We start from the raw sequence: 6,418 nt of genomic DNA, 5'->3' as shown, positions 1-6,418 counted from the left end.
GTATACGGCCATGCCACCCTGAACAAGCCCGATCTCATCTGATCTCGGAAGCTAAGCAGGGTCGGGCCTGGTTAGCACTGGGATGGGAGACTACCTAAGAAGACCAGGGGCTATAGGTGTAAAAAAATTAAAATAAAAAAAATAAGGGATTGTAAGCTGACAAGGTACTTGCAATCTGTGAGGTCAACCAACGGTTGCCCGCCTAAAAAATAAAAGCAAGTAAATAAATAAATAAATAAGATGCTGGGCCTAGAGCCCAGGCACCCCTTTCTCTAAGGGGCCCCTATAAAAATAGGGGCCCAGAACCGATATGAAGTCACAGAATCTGAACTGCTGGACTTACCTGCTTTATCGTTTTGAAAGCTGAGGAATTCCACCAAAGTGAGGTAATACGACATTTACATACAATTCTGGTATCACTTAAAGACCTAAGGATTTTCAGAACAAAGGCCAAAGTAAGGAAACAATAAGTCTCCGGTGCAGCTAAACTTAGAGGGATGACCAGGTGTTAATAGCTAGGGGCACCAGTCCACACAGGACAGTGAACTCAGCCCACCAAGCTGCCCCTGAGCTCTTACGAGGTGCCAGGTCTTGGTTTGGGCACTGGGTGGTGGTAGTGGGTGAGATCCAGAGAGAACAGTGATAACGACAATGATAAAAACAGCGACATGTACTGGGAATTCACTATGTGCCCAGCATTGTTTTGATTTAATCATTTATTCAATAAATAGTGGGGGCTTCATAAATACTTGGATGAATTGCTCACTCACCCCAGCTACACTGGCCTCCTCTCTGCTCCTCAGATGCACCCAGGGCCTTTACATCCTCTCTTTTCTCCCCCTGGAAGATGCTTCTTCCAGATATTTGAGGGTTGGCTCCTTCATTTCCTCCGGGTCTTTATGCAAATGTCACTTTCTTAGTGAGGTCTCCTTGACCACCTAATCTAAAATTGCAACCTACCTTCCCATCCCACAGCCTTCCTGTTTTCCTTTTCCCACCTTACTTTTCCCCCTTAGCTCATCTAGCACACAGTATTAACTAATGTGCTCTTGCCTCGTCTCCCTTGCTGGTGTGAGAGCTCCACAGAGGTAGGGATTTTGAACTCTCTGTTCACTGTTCTAGTCCCCTTGCCTAGGTCAGATGATCAATTTTGTTCAATGCATGGATAGAAGGAAATATTTTCTCAGTGTCAATTATCCACCCACTAATAAGTACTGAGGATAGCGCCATGAACAAGGCAGACAGGTTTTTGCCCTCTAGAGGTCCACAGCCTAGTGGGGATAAGATATTAAACTAATTACACAATAATCTCCATCCTGTTGAAACAGAGCTTGCAGGGTGCTTTACTGATATTATTTCACTGAAACCTCGCAACAGCCCTGGGCCAGTGGTACTATAAGCCATAGTTTAAGTTTATAAATACTATTTTAGTTTTTTCTATAGCCGAAAATATCCAGATAGGCTCTGAATTATAGAGAGGTTGTGTTTATTTAGTTGACACATGTTAATAATAATTACGCATATGTAACTTTCAGTTATAATGGTCTTTTTCACATTCATTACTTTCTATGAGCCTTACAAAGTATTCGTGCTACTCTATAAATGTGAAGATTGAGGACTAGAGAATTTAGGTAACTTTCCAGAACCACACTAACCTAGTTAGTTTTCTAGAAAGGATCAAACCCAGTCTGTATCCTTACCATTCTTCCTCATGCTGAGGAACCAAAATGATGGAGGCACCAACGGGTGGGAGGGCAGTGGGGACAGGTGCTCAGGAACCAGATTTTCTTAGAGAAGGAGGAGGAGGTTAGGACTTCCAGGTTGGACAGCTGGGGAGAAGAGCGTGAATAAAGAACAAAGGCTCGCAGGTGGCTGTAGGGCAGGGAGAGGTAAGTTGAATAGGATCCTAGAGGGGAGAGGAGGCATAGTTCCCACAGCCTCTTCCCACACACACTCCTTTCATTGTGGTTGGATTCTAACAAGGAGATACGGGAGATTCTTGAACAAGGCTGGGACAGGATGAAAATGATCTCTGGGGAGTAGGGTTTTAAAGCAACTTCTCCACCCCGATCGCTTAGGAACCCATCATATCCACACATCTTTTTGGTTAAATTAACAACATACATTTATAGATGCTACCTGAACCTATCATAACACATTGCATTTTGATATAATGCCTACTTCTACTAAACTTTCAAAATTTTGATATTTTCCCAACACCCCACCCCCTGAAGAGTATACCCTGACAGTGTGGGATGCTGAGAATCAGAAGCCTAGCACTCTGTAAGTTATGTACTGCCATATCTATCCAATTATCCATCCATCAATGTATTGATTGCTTTCTACAGTCCAGCCAAACTGGGGATAAGAAAAGGAGCAGGTTTCAGTCTCTGCCCTGAAAGCTCTCGTGTGGATGACAGTTAAGTAAATGGGCAATTACAACACCTCATGGTAAGTGTATGACCCATCTGGGAGCTGGGGGGAGCACTCAGCCAGGATGAAGGTGGGTGCAGGAAAAGGGTCAAAGAAGCTCAGTTCCTCAGAGAATATGGCAAATTAGGGCACCTCTAAGAAAGCTTAATCTGGTTATAGAGTAGGAAGGAATTTGAAGGAAAAATGAGGCTAGAGAGAGAAGCACAGGCCAGGTTATGAAGGGGTTTTAAACTTTATGGGATGTGGTTCCACAGTGTAGTGGTGAGCATGTTGCTTTATATGCAGAAGGTCTTGGGTTCACACCGCAGTGGAGCCATAGTCTCTGGTCTACAGCAATGCCACCCTGAACAAGCCTGATGTCTGATCTCGGAAGCTAAAGCAGGGTTGGGCCTGGTTGGTTGGATGGGAGACCACCTAGAAAGACCAGGTGCTGTAGGCATAAATAATAATAATAAAAAGGGAAGAAGTTTTATGTTAATGCAGTGGTTCTCATTATCTATACCTATATCAATCTACATCCATATCTATCTATCAATCAATTGATCGACTGATCAAACTACAACACCCCTAAGGGGTGACACATATGTCTGTCAGCAGCATGGTGAGAGGGAGCAGTTGTGGAGTTGAACTACTAGTGTCAGGTTGTGATATGGCCATGCCCAACCTCCCCAGTTTGAGATTCATGATGTTTATTAAGAGTCCCGATTTTATCAGAAGGAAGACTGGTCTTAGATAAGCAACTTCAGCACATTAAACTTTGTCTTTTCATCTGTCTGTCCATTTGTGTGCTAGCTGAGTGTGAGTTCTAGGTTCACCCTCCTGGACTCCAACCTGATTCCTCCCATTCTCAAGTTGTCCACCCTTGTCGGTAAACTGGATCAGTACTACTGTGGTGCCTACATCAAAGGCTCACTGACGATGGGAGGTGGTTATCCACGTTCGGCTCCTGGCACAGTGCCTGGCACACAGTAAGTGATCAGTAAATGTCAACTTACTGTGATATTATAGCTCCCCTGTGGCTTAACAGTGTTAGCAATCACCCTTTGTCATCCCCATCCCCATCGTCATTGCCATCATCATCACCATTGCCATCATCATCAGTCCCATCATCATGATATTGAAGTTCTATGAGGTCATTCCTCACTGGGCTCCTCCCCTCCCCTCTCCTTCGTTGTGGTTGTCTTGCGAAAGAGAAGGCTCTACGCAGAGTAGAGGGATTTTAATAATGTGAAATTCATAACATTCATTGAGCTTCTTACTTTGTGCCAGACATTGTTCTAGGTACCAGGGGATATAAGCGTGAGCTAAATAAATTCCCCACTCATGCAACTTATAGTCTAATGAGAAGAGACAGGCAATAATAAATAAGCAAATATGTAGTTACGTCAGAGAAAAATGAACATTATAGAGAAAAATAAAGCAGGGAAAGAGGACACTGTCTCGAGTTCTTATTTATAGAAGATGGATGGTCGAGGACGAGCACACTTAGAGGTGACATTTGAGTTGAGTGAGTGCGGGACACTTCAATGTGGAAACCTGGGGGTAAAGTTCATCAGGCGCAGAGAACAAAATTGCAAAGAGTCCAAGGTAGAAACATACCTGGCATATTGAGGAGAGTAAGGAGGCCTCTGTGGCTGGATGGCGGTGATCAGAGGGTGAGTAAGAGAGGATGAGATCAGAGAGAGCAGCGTGGGGTTAGATCATGGGGGCTGTGGAGGTCATAATAAAAACGTTGCCTTTTACTCTCACTGACTTGGAAAGTCATTGGAGGGTTTCAGAAAAAGGCATGACATGATCTGACACATTTCCAGGGATTGCTCTGGCTAGTGTGTTGAAAACAGACCACAAGGCAGTGAGTGCTTAAGCAGGGAGGCCCGTACAATGTTATTTCAATAACCCAAGTACAACTTGGTGGTGACTTGGATCAGTGGGGTAGTGGTGCAGGTCACAGGAAGAGGAAAATGCTGGATACATTATGAAGGTAAAGACAGTAAGAGTTGCTAATATATTGCACTGGGTATAGTGCGTGGTGAGAGAAAGAGAGAAGCGAAGGATAATTCCTGAGCAACTAAATGGATGTTATCAGCATGTGCTGGGATAAGGAAGACTATGCGTGAGCGGATGTGACGGAGAACATCAATTTAACCTTCACATTGCCTCTAGAAGGTAGGACTATAGTAATCTTCCATAAAAACTGGGACCCAGTGAGGTGAAGCCTGTGGTCTAGAAGCTCCATATGGTGCTAGGAGCTCTAAGTAATGATTCCTCTACTCCATGGAGCTACAGGATTTGGAGCTGGGGAACTCCTGGGAGGTTGAATTGCTGAGGTTGGGAGGGGTGGTCCTAGCTCTTCAGAGCCAAACTACAAAGGAGGCACCCATCTCTAACACACACCTGTTTGCAGTGCATTCAGGCTCATGCCTTGTCCCTGGGGGTCCTGTCAACCTGGAACAGAAAACAGGCAATCAGCTGTACTAGGGGCTTCCTATTTAGGCATTCTAATGGGAATGCAGAAAACCAAGAAGTCTGCAGGCTTTCAGAGTTCTACCTTGTAATTTATGATCCATGTAGTCCACTGGCGTTCAGAAGCGGGTTTGCACATGGGCCGGGGAAAGGAAAGATGTCTTCAGCTCCTCCTCTTTACACAGTCCTGACCATCCAACACATTCTAAGGAGAACGAACAGGAAAAGAGACAAGATAAAACAGTAGGAAAAGAAGGGAAATTTCCTCTAACTACAGGCTGTGCTGACTCAAGAAAATGGGGTAGAAGAACGGAAACCTCCATGAAGACCTACTGGTGCCTTCCTGCTCTAGAAGATGCACTTTCATGACTTACCAGCCTCCTCAGCCAAACACCACAGTGCAACCAGGCTTCAGAGGAAAACACTGCCTGCTTTTTCAAAGTTAAACACATCAGAGCCTGTGGTCTATAAGCCACATATGGTGCTGGGAGCTCCAAGAAATAATGATGAAAGAAAATCGTTGAAATCTAGACATAGAAGGTCTGTGTGGCTATACTTTCACTCAGTTGACTCTGCAAATTGTGTTAGCTACCCATTATTCACTGAACGCTGCTACATGCCCAGTATCATGATGCCCCTCATTAAATCCTCGCAACAACCTAATGAAGAAGTTCTTCTTACTCCCATCTCACAGAGGAAGACCCTGGTTCAGAGGAGTCACACTCTCCACTCAGTCATGGAGCTGAATTTGAAGCCAAGTCAGTCTATTCCAGGCCCTCTGTCTTAACCAACATACTTCACTACCTCCTAGAGGAAAAGGAGGGGGACATACTGAAAATAGTAACGGTCCCCTTCCTGTCTCCTCTCCTCTCCCAGGGCTCAGAAGCCTACAGTCTAAATCAACTTAAACATTTTTAATATTTATTTCTAATAACAATCAGATGACTATTTTCTCTAAGGAATAGATTAGTGGTAAGAAAGGTCTTCAGAGACGTGATCTTGAAAGGAGGTTAAGTACATTTTTCAAGGCCATAGTTAGTTCAATGGCAGAACTAAGGCTAAAAATGCAGGGCACCTGCCTCCCAGGCCAGAGATTGGCTAGGCCCCCAAAGGTGCTTTGCAAGTTATCACTGTCTCTGCCCTAACACAGATGACTGCTTGAGGGTAGCTTTTTGTGTGTGTGTGCACTAGAGCTTTTAAACACAATCGGAACTTAGCTGAAGTTTTTAAACAAGGGTTTTCTAGCACCTTCTGGTGAGTTAGTGTTCTTTTTTATCTCTGCCATCTCCTCTCCCCAAAGCCTCCCTCCACTGGGTCAGAGTTGTGTGCCCTGTTGAATTAGGAGTTTCCTACCACAGCTCCTGGTATTTAGCTGGAGTGGGGATGTTCCTGCCTGTGTGTAGGACAAATAATTATATTCCTAGAACTTGCTATAATTTACTCTGGCATCCTACACTAATAGTGACTGGCTGGCTTCTACACACTTCTGCAATCTGGACCCATTTCTGCAAGCTCATCTCTT

At 44.5% G+C, this 6,418-nt stretch overlaps 1 pseudogene; it reads left to right on the top strand.

Annotated features, from left to right (window-relative positions):
- On the top strand, positions 1-119 carry LOC118614772 (annotated as a pseudogene).
- Positions 120-6,418: the final 6,299 nt, after the last annotated feature.

This window comes from Rousettus aegyptiacus, unplaced genomic scaffold (assembly GCF_014176215.1).
Source record: "Rousettus aegyptiacus isolate mRouAeg1 unplaced genomic scaffold, mRouAeg1.p scaffold_m13_p_2, whole genome shotgun sequence".
In the NCBI taxonomy this organism is placed as follows: Eukaryota; Metazoa; Chordata; class Mammalia; order Chiroptera; family Pteropodidae; genus Rousettus; species Rousettus aegyptiacus.
This window is presented reverse-complemented; position numbering and strand designations above follow the sequence as displayed.